At 34.4% G+C, this 14,206-nt stretch overlaps 1 pseudogene across 1 annotated transcript; it reads right to left on the bottom strand.

Moving 5' to 3' along the window:
• Window positions 1-12,522: 12,522 nt before the first annotated feature.
• On the bottom strand, window positions 12,523-13,592 carry LOC105818739 (annotated as a pseudogene). The gene has a single exon (XR_001137915.1). The product of XR_001137915.1 is annotated as a heat shock protein HSP 90-alpha pseudogene (transcript).
• Between the last annotated feature and the right edge of the window lie 614 nt (window positions 13,593-14,206).

The raw sequence follows: 14,206 nt of genomic DNA, 5'->3' as shown, positions 1-14,206 counted from the left end.
GTGGAGCAAAAAACAACACTCAATTATGTGTTGTCTATAGGAAACCCAGTTTAAATATAGATACTCTTAAGAAGAAAAGTAAAGGAATGGACAAAGATACTATGTAGCACTAATCAGAAGAAAGTTGGGGTCGCTATATTAATTTCAGACAGAATTAAAGTTGTTATAGACGTGCAAGAGGCTAGACTCTTGTATTAATCTTTGCTTGTGTCTTTTCTAGAATGATACAAAAAATTGAAAGTGTTGAGAATATTGGAAAGTGTGGTTCAGATAAAGAACCATGAAATTTAAGTTGGAAAGGGGAGAATTAAGATGAACGAGGAAGGATTAATGGAGACAAAATATGAAGATCTGGGTATGCAAAGTTTCTGTAAAGTACAATAAATTATAGAAACAATAGCTTTAGGAAGTAGATGGAAAACAGGAGCTTGTATCTGGGATATTTAAATTTAACATTTCAAAAAGTGAGTAGTAGCTTTGCACATTGAGAAGTTCTAAGAGCCATGAAGTGGGTATCTAGGGGTTAAAAAAAAAGCATTGACATTATTTTTGCTTACGTAGCAGGTAGATTACTAAGTATATTTATTATGTTTTTTCTATTCTTAAAAAGTTTTTTATGAGTTTGGTATTATTATAACATAATATTTATACTTTATGAAAATAACTTCATATAATAATATTAATATATTATATACTATATATTACATAATACTATAAATTATACTAATTATAATAGTTATTATACTATTATAAAAGAGAAAAACAGAAAACTGAGACCAATGTGTCAGATTGGCTATTCATCTGGATCTTATAATTCTTCCAAGATGAGGACAGAGAGTAAAGTGGAGAGAAAAATCCTAAATTAATTGAGAAATCTTCAGTAATCGGGGTGTGAAACAGTGAAACAATGAAGAGTGACAGAGGCACAAATAGCTATAAAGTCAGAGCCTGAAATGTACATGAGTTTTTTTATGCTAGGATGGAGAATTAATGATCTTCAAGCAATGGGTCAGAAACAAAGAGAAAATTATTAACCTTCCCTCCTGGCCCAAAGACATGGAAATATCTGAAACCTGATTTCAGTCAGGCAAAGAGAGAAAGACATTTTATGCAGAGGTTGAGGATGAAGGAGAGTTCTTATATCATGAAAATTGAATTCATAAGAGCATAAGCATAATGTAGAGACCGAAGAAGAGGAGCAGCTGAAGGTCATGCAAAGAAATGTTATGCATGATGTTAATAGATCATTAATATGAATGCAACTTGGCAAATGAGCAGAGGATACTGGAGTAGGAGGTACACACAGTCAAACTGCCTGCAAGGTTTTAGAAGGAACAGTTTCAATGGTCCCCTTATGTATAGGTTATCAGTGGTGTGGTCTCTAAAGGTCTCAAGGAAGCCAAATACTCACTTTTTTTTTTAAGCCTTCTTTACATCTGTAGTTGATCTTGTGGCCATGAGAAATAAACATGTGCCAGCTTGGGGGATCTGGAGAAAGTTTTTGCTTTCTTGATAAAAAGAAACAGATTTGGCTGACTTCTAGGCTGAGTTCCTGCAGCCATCCTGTGACTATGAGGGAAAGAGCTTGACATCATTCACTGAACTGCTGACCTAATGTCAACAGCCATGTACCTTCAGAATTCTTACTACATGATTTAAAAACAAGCCACTTTCCTTTGTTTAAGTGACTGTAGTTTGTGTTTTAGTTACCTGCAATTTGCGATAATTCTAGCTGATATAATGTTCATGATCTTCTCAGGGAGAATTAATTGTTCCCCTCTTTATACTTTTTCATTTCAAATTTTTTTCACACTTGCCTTACAGTAGTTATACAACGTATCATTATTTATTCTTGACCAAATAGACCAGGCATTCTTTGAAGGCAGGAATGCCATTATATTTACTTTGGTGTTTCAAACCCTTATCACAGTAACAGGTTCATAATAAGAAGTTGATAGATTTGTTGAATGAGTGGATAAATGTTGAGTATAATGGAGACCTATACTTCAACTTCACAATTCACTTCTGAGAATTTTCTTTGCTTTTATACACACTGCTACTATGACAGTCATTCTGTTGCATAAAAAAAAAAAAAAAATCTTAATCCCAGACCTCACAGAACTAATCCAGTGATGGGACTCTCCATATTACTGCACAATCTTTCTCTGGGAAGTTGGAATATGGAACTGAGAGAAAAGGACATATGGAATCATGGAATCAGAATCGTACTATTGGCAGTACCCCAGTGAAACAATTCATGAATTCTTTCTGCTAAGGACCAGAAATTACCCTAATTTCCATGTTTTCTAATGCTTATTGGTCAATTTCTGATAAGATTCTGAGTGATACTGATAAACTCTTTCAAATAAATTCCTTTGTGATCTAAGTTAGCTAGAAGACATTCCTATTTCTTACAACCAAATGAACTTTAGTAATTAGGATACAATGAGCTACAGACTGAATATGAAAGGATGGGCATAATTTCAATATCTGGTAGCTACTGCACATGGTAAGTACAAGAGAACATTATGAAGAGAAACCTGAAAATAAAACATTTCAAGGGTTATATTGCAAGAAGTGGAATCAGGTGACCAGTTTAAAATACAGGCTTAGTTCCAGTTGTGTAGGGAATTGAATGCAAGACTCTATTTAACCTTACTTAGAAGTGCAAAGAATTTACAACACCCAGTTCTCAGATAGACAAACCCATATATGATCATACAAGAAACTATCACAAAACCAGGGATTTTCCAGGGATGGAGCTAGAAATAGAACTCAAAAAGTTGAGCGACAAGTCCCACTCTCTAACCACTAACACCACTCCCTTCCTACAGTACATTCAGTGTGAAATAGTTTTTTGGTTTCCTTTCATACTTGTAGTCAACTGAAGTAGTGAGGAAAAATTGAAAACAGACCATTTACTAAAAAATGTATTTTTTCTTCCATTTAAGGACCTTGAAATTTAAAAAAATAATAATTTAAGAAATTTCATGGAAATTAGAAATCAAAAATGTAGTTTTCTACTACCAGTTCTATGTTTTTTTAATATTGGCGCTCTTAAAAAAGCATAGACACCTTTTATCTGAGCATGAAATTAGACTATTTTTCATCTGTTTGAGAAATCATATTTTTTAGAGAGTCACTGTTAATAAGAAACCTATTTTCTTCAGACTCCCTGACCAGACAAGCCTTGATAGGGTAAAATTGCTGAAAAGATAAAACTAACTTTTAAATTTTCAGTTATATCAAACAATTTATAACATATTTTTTATTTTTCCAGAGTAAAGGTAAATTAGCATTTTTCCAAACAGAGAATTCAGAGGTTAAGGGAATTTGGTGTCTAGAGTTTTAGTAATTCATGAAAGAGCCTCTTTTTTCCACTTCTATTTCCTGTTTTCGAACTCCTTCCACTAGCACCATTCAAGCAAAGAGTAATACTGTGCTTCAGCACAAATAGCTAAAAGTGACATTAATTATTTTATTTATTTACTTTTTGTTTGTGTGGGCAGCCTGCCTGCAGACAGTGGGACTGGCGAGCTGCATTGCCTTGTAGATGTGCTAACTTTAATTTTTTTTCTGACAGAGATGATAGCTTTAATGATGCCAATTTAAATTAAGCAGGAAATTTGACACCTGGAGTACTAATTGAAAATATTTGTCTAATTCAAGGCTAACCATTCAAAATAAAATCCTCTATGATCATTCATATATTTGTCACTATTTAAAAACAGGTGGAACAAGTGATTAAACATAAATTAGTAAATTTCAACAAAATACCAAATACCAATAATTTCATCTTAGAGACTGTGATATTTTAAAATGCTTTTTATTGCATACCATTGCTTTTATTCTTAAAATGTGTGTCATGTTTCTGTAATTATGCTTATGCTAATACTAAGTAGGATCAAGAGTTTAGTTAGTAGTTATTTGTAATGCGTTTCCTTTTTGAAAAATAATGAGGTCTTTTCAAACTAGATATTTCCACCCAAAAGAAGAAAAACACTATAATTAAAAACTAAAGGATACGAAATTTAAGTTTAACAATCATAAATAGTAATATTCAGTGCATGTTGAACCTGAAAAGGGTCGTTCCAGGGTATGGCCCTTGATTTCCCAGAGTTCAGGCTTAGAATAATTCTCTTTGGTTTTCAGACCTCACATTCTTTTCCTCACCTCAGACCAGTTGAGCTTTCAAACCTTTGAATTCCTCTTTCATAATTTCAGCTCTCCATGATGCTTTGAAATGCATATTTTCCAGAAATAGAACATTAGTCACAAAGAAAGAGTTAGTTTGGTTTCATGATCAAAATTTTTCCTCCATATTTAGGTTTATCCCATAATAATTCATCTTTGAAGCAATGGGACTAAATTTCTAGGCTCGTTTCATCCTGGGTGGAATTTTCCATATCCCCTTACCTGCTTAGATGCTATAGTTTGGTAACAACTCTACTTTGCTAATTTTAAGGCTTATCCACTCATAAGGATACATTAATATCAAGATTAAATAATTTTTACATTGTAATTATGCTTTAGTAATATTTTCACCTGTGATATATTTTGACAAGGATTTTCTGAATATGTTAAAATTAATTTGCCAAACAGGATATCCAGAAACTATGAACTTGTAATGGCAGAGATTTTTTTTCCTATTCTTTTTATCTATAGGAGGTAATTTGATGTGTGGTATATAGTAGTAGTCTTTAATGAATATTTGCTGAATGCTTGAACGAATAATAAATTTTAAAAGTTTCTATAAGTTTTAAAGTAGACATTTTGAGAACGTAGGATTTGACCATTCTTGTACTGATTGCTATTGGAAACAAAAGGATTTACAGTTTTCACAGAATTTTAGAGCTAAAAGAATATTGAAGATTTTGAAAATTCAATTAACTTATTTTATAAATCAAAGAATGAGCATTAGATTAATTAATGGTGTTGCAAAAATTCACTTATATAACAACTTAAATTGATGAGCCTGAATTAGAATCCAAATCTCTTTAATAAAACCATGTTAGTGTACCTTCTACCATGGGAAAATCTTTTCCTTCCCCTTTCACAAATTAGCAAAGCAAACATAAAGTTGCCTCAGACACATGCATACACACACACACATCTTTATAAGAAAAATAACTAAAGGAATAAGTTGCTTTTACTTAACTCATGTTTTCCCAGTGACTGAATGAGGACAAAACCTTGAAGAAAATATAGTTATTTTCAGTTTCCCCATGACTGCAAATCGATGTCTCTCAATCTTTTCAGTCCAAGACATATCTGTGAACTTGCCCAGGAAAATGTGAGAGGACAATTTTAGCTTTTTATCTCATTAAAAGATCACTATGGCCGAGCGTGGTGGCTCACGCCTGTAATCCTAGCACTCTGGGAGGCTGAGGCGGGAGGATCGCTTGAGGTCAGGAGTTCGAGACCAGCTTCAGCAAGAGCGAGACCCCATCTCTACTAAAAATAGAAATAAATTAGCCAGACAACTAAAAATATATATAGAAAAAATTAGCCGGGCATGGTGGCGCATGCCTGTAGTCCCAGCTACCCGGGAGGCTGAGGCAGAAGGATCGCTTGAGCCCAGGAGTTTGAGGTTGCTGTGAGCTGGGCTCATGCCACAGCACTCTAGCCCGGGCAACAGAGTGAGACTCTGTCTCAAAAAAAAAAAGATAACTATGATATTGGTAGCTCCAGCTGTAAATGTATGTACATGCATAATCACACTCATGTCACTCCTACGTGGCTCCAGCATAGTTTACAGCTTGTTTTTCATTCGTCCATCAAATATTAGCAAAAGGTGTGGGAAAAACCCATAATGTCACTGTATGCATGTTTTCCTTAAATGTAGTTAGGAAGTACTAACTTCAGCTATTAACCTGGAGATGTACTCTGACCGAAAGGAAAAAGACCAAATTATACTACAGGAATGCAGTAAAGCTTTTAAAATATGCTCATTTAAAAGTAGTGATACTTTTCTGAAAAATATGATCAAGGTTTCCCAAAATTTGATAATATTATCCAGGAAACTATACCTCTTTTAGCCTGGATCTACAGAGAAGAGTTGATTTTGAGTGAGTTTGTTGTACATCCTATGAAGTTAAATATATTCTGCTTCTTCCTTGGATGATTAAATGGTATTTAACCATTTCAAGGATTAATTTTCTTATAGAATGCTAAGCTTTTCAGCTAAAATTTATTATTTATTTAATATACAATAGTGTATTTTAACATCACTTAGTGTTTTAAAGGATGTTTGATATGATTGGTTTATCTAGAGGAATCAGAATTCTTTCATGTGGACTCACATTGTTATGTCCTCATTGAAGTTGCAATAGCGTGTCTTTCCAAAAGTAGTTGAGAGAGTTGTTATGAAGTATTTTTTTTTAGATTGGAGACTCTTGGAAATATATAATGATCTTGTTTTATTATATTTGTAGCTTTGTTTTCAACAAGCTTAATTAAGATGCCTCGGTAATCCAAAGTTTTCAAGTCTTCCAGCAATGACCCTATATTTAAATATTCAACAACATGAACAGGTAGCGCCAGCTTCCTTGCTTGTACAATGGAAAGGTGAGACCCCTCTCCAATATTTGGAATGGACAGGGGAGGAGTGTGGGTGGAATACCTCTTATATTTAAGCAGTATATTCTCAAACTCTCTCCTGAAGTTTCCTAGATTCTCATCAGTACTGCTAGTGCTGTGGCCTTTTCCTGTTCTCCAGCTTACTTTCGTACCACAGAAACCACCTCATTGCCTGCTACAATTAGCAATTTTTTAGAGAATATTGGGTTTTCCAAATCAAAGTGGAATATTATACATCCTGGTCTTTTTAAAGTTCCTGAACCATTTCCACCACAGAGAAATGTAATATCACCTGACATTACCCCGTTACCTGCCTGCCATTATGTTGCTGAGGCGTCCACCATTCTTCCTCCTTTCTGGTATCAAGTGTTAACCTCAATTTTTCCCACAGTAAAAAAATATCCAGGGAAGACTTGCTATCACATCTCTGTAGATTTATTAGGAAGACCAAATTAACTTTCCGTCTATTCTTCTTTGGTCTAAATTATGTCCGTGGGCCTTGACTTTTGTAATTAAACATTATCTTTATTGTATTTTCCTTAAGAAAGGAAATTTAACCTTATCAGCGAAATGGTAAACTTATCAACAGAAACGTTTCTTATTAGATTATAAATATAGTTTGTTGAAGGGTGGGTAGAAAGTTATGGAGAGTTTATAATATTCAACAACTACTATTTGAGATAATGGCAAAAAATAAAAGAAAGTAAACATTGAAAGTAACTGAAATCATAACTTAGGTACACTGAAAGAGCAAGTAATTTGTTAATTTGCATTGTTTCCATACTATCTTCAAATAATTTCATTTCTAAGAAATGGAGCACAAATTGTTCTTTTTCTGCATGCTACAATATTTAGTATCATCACACCTAAGAACACTTTGTGGACAGATTCAAAGATGATTTTGTTGAAATTATCCAAAATATAAAAGTTGTCTTTGAGAAACCTGAATCGTATGTATAATTTTTTTTTTTTTTTTTTGAGACTGAGTCTCACTGTGTTGCCCGGGCTAGAGTGCTGTGACGTCAGCCTAGCTCACAGCAACCTCAAACTCCTGGGCTCAAGCAATCCTCTGCCTCAGCCTCCCAAGTAGCTGGGACTATAGGCATGTGCCACCATGCCCGGCTAATTTTTTCTATATATTTTTAGTTGTCCAGCCAATTTCTTTCTATTTTTAGCAGAGATGGGATCTCACTGTTGCTCAGGCTGGTCTCGAACTCCTGAGCTCAAATGATCCACCGCCTCGGCCTCCCGGAGTGCTAGGATTACAGGCGTGAGCCACTGCGCCCAGCCCCTATGTATAATTTTTGAATATTAAACTGGTACAAGACAACTTGGTCTTTCTAATCTGCACTTCTCAGGTTGAAAAATCTATATGCTTGTGTGTGTGTGTGTGTGTGTGTGTGCTCATGCACAAGGGAAAGAGAGTGAGCACTGATTTCTTTCTGATATGGACAGGTATGTTGGTATCCCTGTGAACATGTTGGATAAATATATCCTCTCTATATGACAGTTGTTATTTTTAAAGATTAAACATTTCTTCTTTTTTTGAATTAAGCAGCATTTCATTATGGAGATACATGAGAGGTGAAGTAGGTGTGAAATAGTGAAATATAATACTGTAAAAATAAAATTTATAATATAAAATTATAAATCTAATGTCAAAAATTGCTTGTAAAGACTTTTAACTTTGTTTTACTCTTTTTAAATTTTTGTTATCTTTATTATAATATTTTCAGTTTCATTAATAAGCATTTAAATAAAATTTCATTCTCTCTAACCTCAGTGTTTCATCTACAGATATGATTTGAATTATCTCATTAAATATTTCCCAGAAGCCTTTTTTCTACCCATTCGAAGTTCTCTCCTCATATTTCTCACTATATATTTCTTATAAACACCTAAATTGGTTGTTATATTTGTAGATTTGTTGTCCAAATATTTATCGATTTTCTCTATAACACAAACCCTTCTCCAGGTTTTCATTGTCTATATCTTACAACTGCCACCCAGGTAATGACTCTGACAATTGCGAAAGTTGTTTCTGCTCTAGGGAAATAGACTTGAACTCAAAAATTACTCTGTATACCAGAAACACCCCTAAATTTGTCAAGAAGGTATTGGTAACTGGCAATTCAATTATAACATATTTATTTGGTATATAAAGTCCAAAAAGGAGATGGACGATTTTCTTTGACTCATTTAAAAGTTATCTTCATTTATTTCTTTATTACATTTCATTTTGGTTTTTTGTTTTCTAAACTTGATTTTCAATTGGAAATCTAGGATTCTTGCATGAGAAATACACAGTTTGGGTGCAGATTTTTCCAAGATTTATCTAATGTGGTATTTCCTGCCTGCATCCCCAAACTGCTCACATATTTTATTACTGTCATATTTGTCTAACCTTGCTGGTGGTTTTGCTGTCTTCTACATAGGCAAGAAGCTGTGGATTTCATCAATAAGCTCTTTACTCTCTATTTATGGAAGAATTTTAGTTACTTACATATCAAGTTTGAATAGTAATCAACTTTAATATCAAAAGTCATGTATTAATAATTTCTCATCCACTTATGGCATGATCGAAATAATTTCATTTTGAGTAAAATTTAATGCAATTCATGAGTGTCTTGACAGCCACCACTTAAAGCCTCTTGAAACAGTGTTTTGTCTTATATCCTGGCTGTTTCTAAAAAGCATTTGAGGCACACAATGCATTTCTAAATATTTACATACTTCCCTTAAATTTTCTGTAAACTTAGCTTGGGTGGAACTTAATTTCGCAATATAGATATTGACATTGAAATCAGTACAACTTTAAAATTGTGTAAATATTTCTAGCCAGGGCAATAATATACCAAACACTCTATGAATCCGAGTCTAATCAATAAGACAGAACCATTTTGACTATTTGAAAGAGAGATAATACAACTCAGGAAATCGATTACAAAAGGGTGGAAGACCTGTGAAGCTCACAGGCATCCCAGAGATTGGCAGCACTGATGGTGCTGTCTCTAATTCCAGGGATACCCAAAGAGAGGGGAGAAAAAATTCCTTGGCTTCTCTATCCTCCAAGCTTGGCTAATGTCTACCATTGACTGTACCAGTCAGAAGCTGGTTGATGCAAGATTTTAAGAAATGATGTCTACAGGAGTCATTCATCCTGTGAAACAAAGAACAGCTAAAGAGATGGATCTGAAGGCAAGCTGGCAAGAACCAGCACAAACAAACTAACGAACAAAAAGAACTACAGATTTGGAAAGGATGCTATACATTCAGAAAACCCAAGATATCTGAAAAACTATTAGAACTCATAAAACAGTTCTATATTGACAAAGGTGAATAACTTTTGTTGATGAATACAAATTAGAAAATAGGCGGGAGGAAATCTCATTACATGGCAATAACTTCTGCTGTTTCTGCACTAATTGTAACTTTTAGGACACTTAGTCCTACTCTACTTCTCTTAATACTACCACCATGAGTATTACTACAATTTATATTACTACTCTTACTATTAGACTGTCACACCAATAAACACTAAGGTGTGGCCGTATTGAAAAGTGGGAAGAGCTTTTGTGAAGAAAACAGAAAAATATCTGAAAGTCAGAAAAAATAAAACTCGCATTAAAAACCTATCATGTTCTTGAATTTTAAAAATTGAATTTTGCAAGAATTTATGGATTTACTACAATTTCAAATAAACTTAAGCAAAATGATCCCAAAGTTTATCTGGAAGAATAAAAGGATGAAAATATCAGATATATTTATTTTAATTGCAGGAGTATGATTGGGACTTATTCCACATGCCATTAGAATAAAGTATTTATTCATTTACTCATGAAATATTTAAAGGGCCCTTATTATGTGATGGGCAGTCATGACACAGCAGCAGACAGGGAAAGTTTCCTCCCTTCATGAAGCTTGCAATCTTATTGACAAGACAGAAAACAGACAAGTCAAAAGTGAACAATTACAGATTATAATTTCTATGAAGTAAATTGTAGGACTCAACCATACATAGAATAACCAGGATAAGGCATTTAGAGTAAGTGACATTTCAGTAGAAACATCAAGATGAGAATTGAGCATTAGCCAGCCCTTTGCACAACCAAAGGGACAGCATTTCCTAAATTTTAGCTGCATGGCCTCAGACAAGTCCCTTAATCTCTCCGTCTTGGTTTTCTTCTGGAAATGTGGATGCTATAGAATCTACCTCATAGAAGTATTAGGAAAATGTGTTATGATGTGTGGAATACACAAAACATCAACAGAAACACATTACACGTTCAATGATTATTGACAAGCTTTTGATAAGAAAATCCCTGAAACTCCAATAGACAGAAATTTTAACCAAAAAGAAATAAAAAGGACTAATAATTACATTTTACATATGATTTATTCTTATCCATTCAAAAATATGTGGGAGTTGTATGATTTTGTGCATTATATACATTTAAAATCATTCTACTTAAAACAATATAAGAATTAAAGAATTTAAAAACATGAATTATTTAGTTTCAAATGTTGTCTGAATGATTTAATGTGCTTATCTCAAATCTTGATCAATTTTTATTTATTAAAACAATTTAATGCTTATTAAGACACATTGGAAACCAGCGAAATCCAGTTATTGGAACATTGTGGGCAGGAAGCAGGAAATCTGGGGTCCATTATGAACTTTCATGCTGAATTTCTCTGCCTGTCACCTTGAAGCTCATTGAGACATTTATTCTCTGATATGTAGGAAAAAAATAACATAATGGAAGACAATGTTTAGAAATTTGCACTTTTTCTCAGCATGAAATTCTTCTGCATCCCTCAAATCTGAATTGTATCTGAGTTGTAGATAAAGGTTTTTCATGGTTCCCCCAAAAGAATTATGATATATACTTACATACACATAGGTTGTTTCTGTGGGAGTTGAACAAACAAATATCATCTTACAAGGAATGCTATTATTTGAGACCCGATTTTGAGATGTTTCTCTTGAAAGTTGCTAAAATAACGATAATTATAAAGAAATAATATATCTCTTCTTCAAGTACACTTGAGAATTCAAAAACATCAAAAGGAAGATAAATACAATCTGTATATCATTAGGGATTTCCATGACCCTAAGGTTCCAGAATGAGGATTTATGGCATACTCTGTAGAAATCATAAGTGCTTTGCAAGATTTCTGCCAATTCTTGAGGTTCTTTGGGGTCATGATCTCTCCGACACCCAGAAAAGAGCTCCTTCTTTCCATGGGTAACTTGCATCCAATGATGCTGATACAGCAGAGATGTAAATGTAACACTATTCCAATTCTGGGCAATTCTTAAAGTCTATCCCAGCTCCTGAGTTCCCTGGAGAATTACCTGCGTTCTTTGTTGCAATTGCACAGCAGTTTAACAACTCTGCCAGCCCAATCTTACAGCTTTCATTATTCCACAAGTGTTTATCCTGAAGTCAGTCTGCAATCATCCTACAAGCACATCTCTGTTTCTGTCTGATCCTGGGAACATTACCTAAGAAGGCTGATATCAGAGTGGTTCAAGGAAGTGGGAACCAAAATGGTATTTTGGAGTAGAACCACCAGACAGTCCTCTGGTAATGAGGATCTCATTACTGATGGTAAGTAAGGTATGGTTAATCCCTGGCATGATGTAAATGTTGTATTTGTTAAAACTTTCACCTGTGATAAACTAGGCTGAGATACTGGTAGAAGCAAACACACAGACAGGTGCAGTATCTTAGGTATGTCAGACATTTAGGACAAGTAAGAATTACAAAATCGGATGGTTTGTTGCTGGATGTAATTTACGTATTAGAAAAAAATGTAAATCTAGGTTTGAGATGATAATCACCAGTTAAGCAATTATTCAAAAAAGTCAGAAGGCCTCGTTCCTAGTAAATAAAGTACTATCATCTCTCTCAAGTTTATGGCAGAACAAAGTGAACATCAAGAAAGCATCTCATGACCAGAAGCAGATGTGTAGTATCATAGTAGCCCTGAAAGCTTCTTTCCATTTTGAATTTTCATGTATTCCAAGCTTTATATTTTTAGAGAGCCGCTCATAAAACTTTTTGTAGTTCTCTTTATCTTCTGCCAGTTCAGTGAAGAGCTCTAAGCACTTTTTGACCAAATTCTTTCTGATAACTTTCAAAATTTTGTTTTGCTGCAACATCTCACGCAAATGTTTACAGGGAGATCCTCGGAGTCCACCACTCCTCTCACGAAATTCAAATAGTCAGGGATTAGCTCCTCACAGTTATCCATGAGGAAAACTCTGCGCACATACAACTTAATGTTGTTCTTTTTATTTCTGTTTTCAAATAGGTCGAAAGGATCATGTCTTGGGACAAAAAGAAGAGCTCTGAATTTCAGCTGTCCTTCAACTGAAAAGCGCTTCACCACCAAGTATCTTCCCAGTCATTGGTCAAGCGCTTGTAGAATTCTCCATACTCTTCATTAGTAGTGATATCATCAGGGTTTCTGGTCCAAATAGGCTTTGTTTTGTTGAGCTCTTCTTGATCAATGTACTTTTCCTTAATTATTCTCCTCCTCCTCCTCCTCCTCCTTCTCTATCTTTCTCTTCTTCTTTTCTTCATCAGAACCAACATCTTCTATTTCAGATTTGTCATTGGACTCCTTTTTTTCTTTTTATTTCTCTTCCTCCTTGTCTTCCTTTTCTTCAGCTTCATCATCACTGACTTCTCTTTATCATGCTCCTTCTCCACAAAGAGTAATGGGATAGCCAATAAACTGAAAATGTTTCTTCACTATTTCCTTTATTCTTCTTTCCTCCAAGTACTTGTTCGGTCTTCTTTCAGATGGAGGATAGCCTTTGTTCCATGACCCATAGGCTCACATCTGATGAGTCTGAAATGAGCTCCCTCAGAAAGATCTCTTCGTTTAAGGAGAAAGTATTGATGATCAATGACATCAACTGGGCAATTTGCCTGAAAGGCAAATGTCTTAACCTCTTCCTCCTGCATCGGTTGGTCTTGGGTTTGGGTTTCCTCAGACATCTTGGCTAATGGACCACATGGGCTCTGCAGCACAGCAGCACCAGTACACTGAAGCCCAAATCATCTTCTTGACTGTATCACATCACATCCATAGGTGTAAGTTTGTCTTTCCTGCCTACTTGGCCCCAGCTAGATTATGGAGTGTCGGATTTACCAACGCAGTATGCGTAACATTATAGCAGACTAAAAATTCACTTTATAGCAGCAAAGGAAATTTGGCAATGAATACATGACAGTGAAATCCACCAGTTCTACACATATTACATCACTTAAATTTGCTGGCCTGAGAAAGTGATGGAATAACCTTTTGAAGGTAACGGCTAAGGTACCAACTTGGAATTGACCTCTGCTGAGCCATGTAAGTAGATGTACACAGATCTAGTAATGTGTGTATCTATACACATACGCATATATGCATACATAAATCTTAATACTGTATGTTTATTACATATTGAATATATACAAAAGTAAATGTAGAGAAATGGATTAAACAGACTAAGCAATAAAATTAAGTTTTATTATTTCTTAATGGTAAATTTCTTTGCTATTGTATTGATATTTGGTGTCTAAAATATAAAAAATGAACAGTATTGTCAGTGAGAGACGTGATTGAA

The sequence above is a fragment of the Propithecus coquereli genome, unplaced genomic scaffold (genome assembly GCF_000956105.1).
Source record: "Propithecus coquereli isolate 6110/MARCELLA unplaced genomic scaffold, Pcoq_1.0 Scaffold45, whole genome shotgun sequence".
NCBI lineage: Eukaryota > Metazoa > Chordata > Mammalia > Primates > Indriidae > Propithecus > Propithecus coquereli.
Note: the sequence above shows the minus strand (reverse complement) of the source record. Positions and strands in the feature narration are given on the sequence as shown.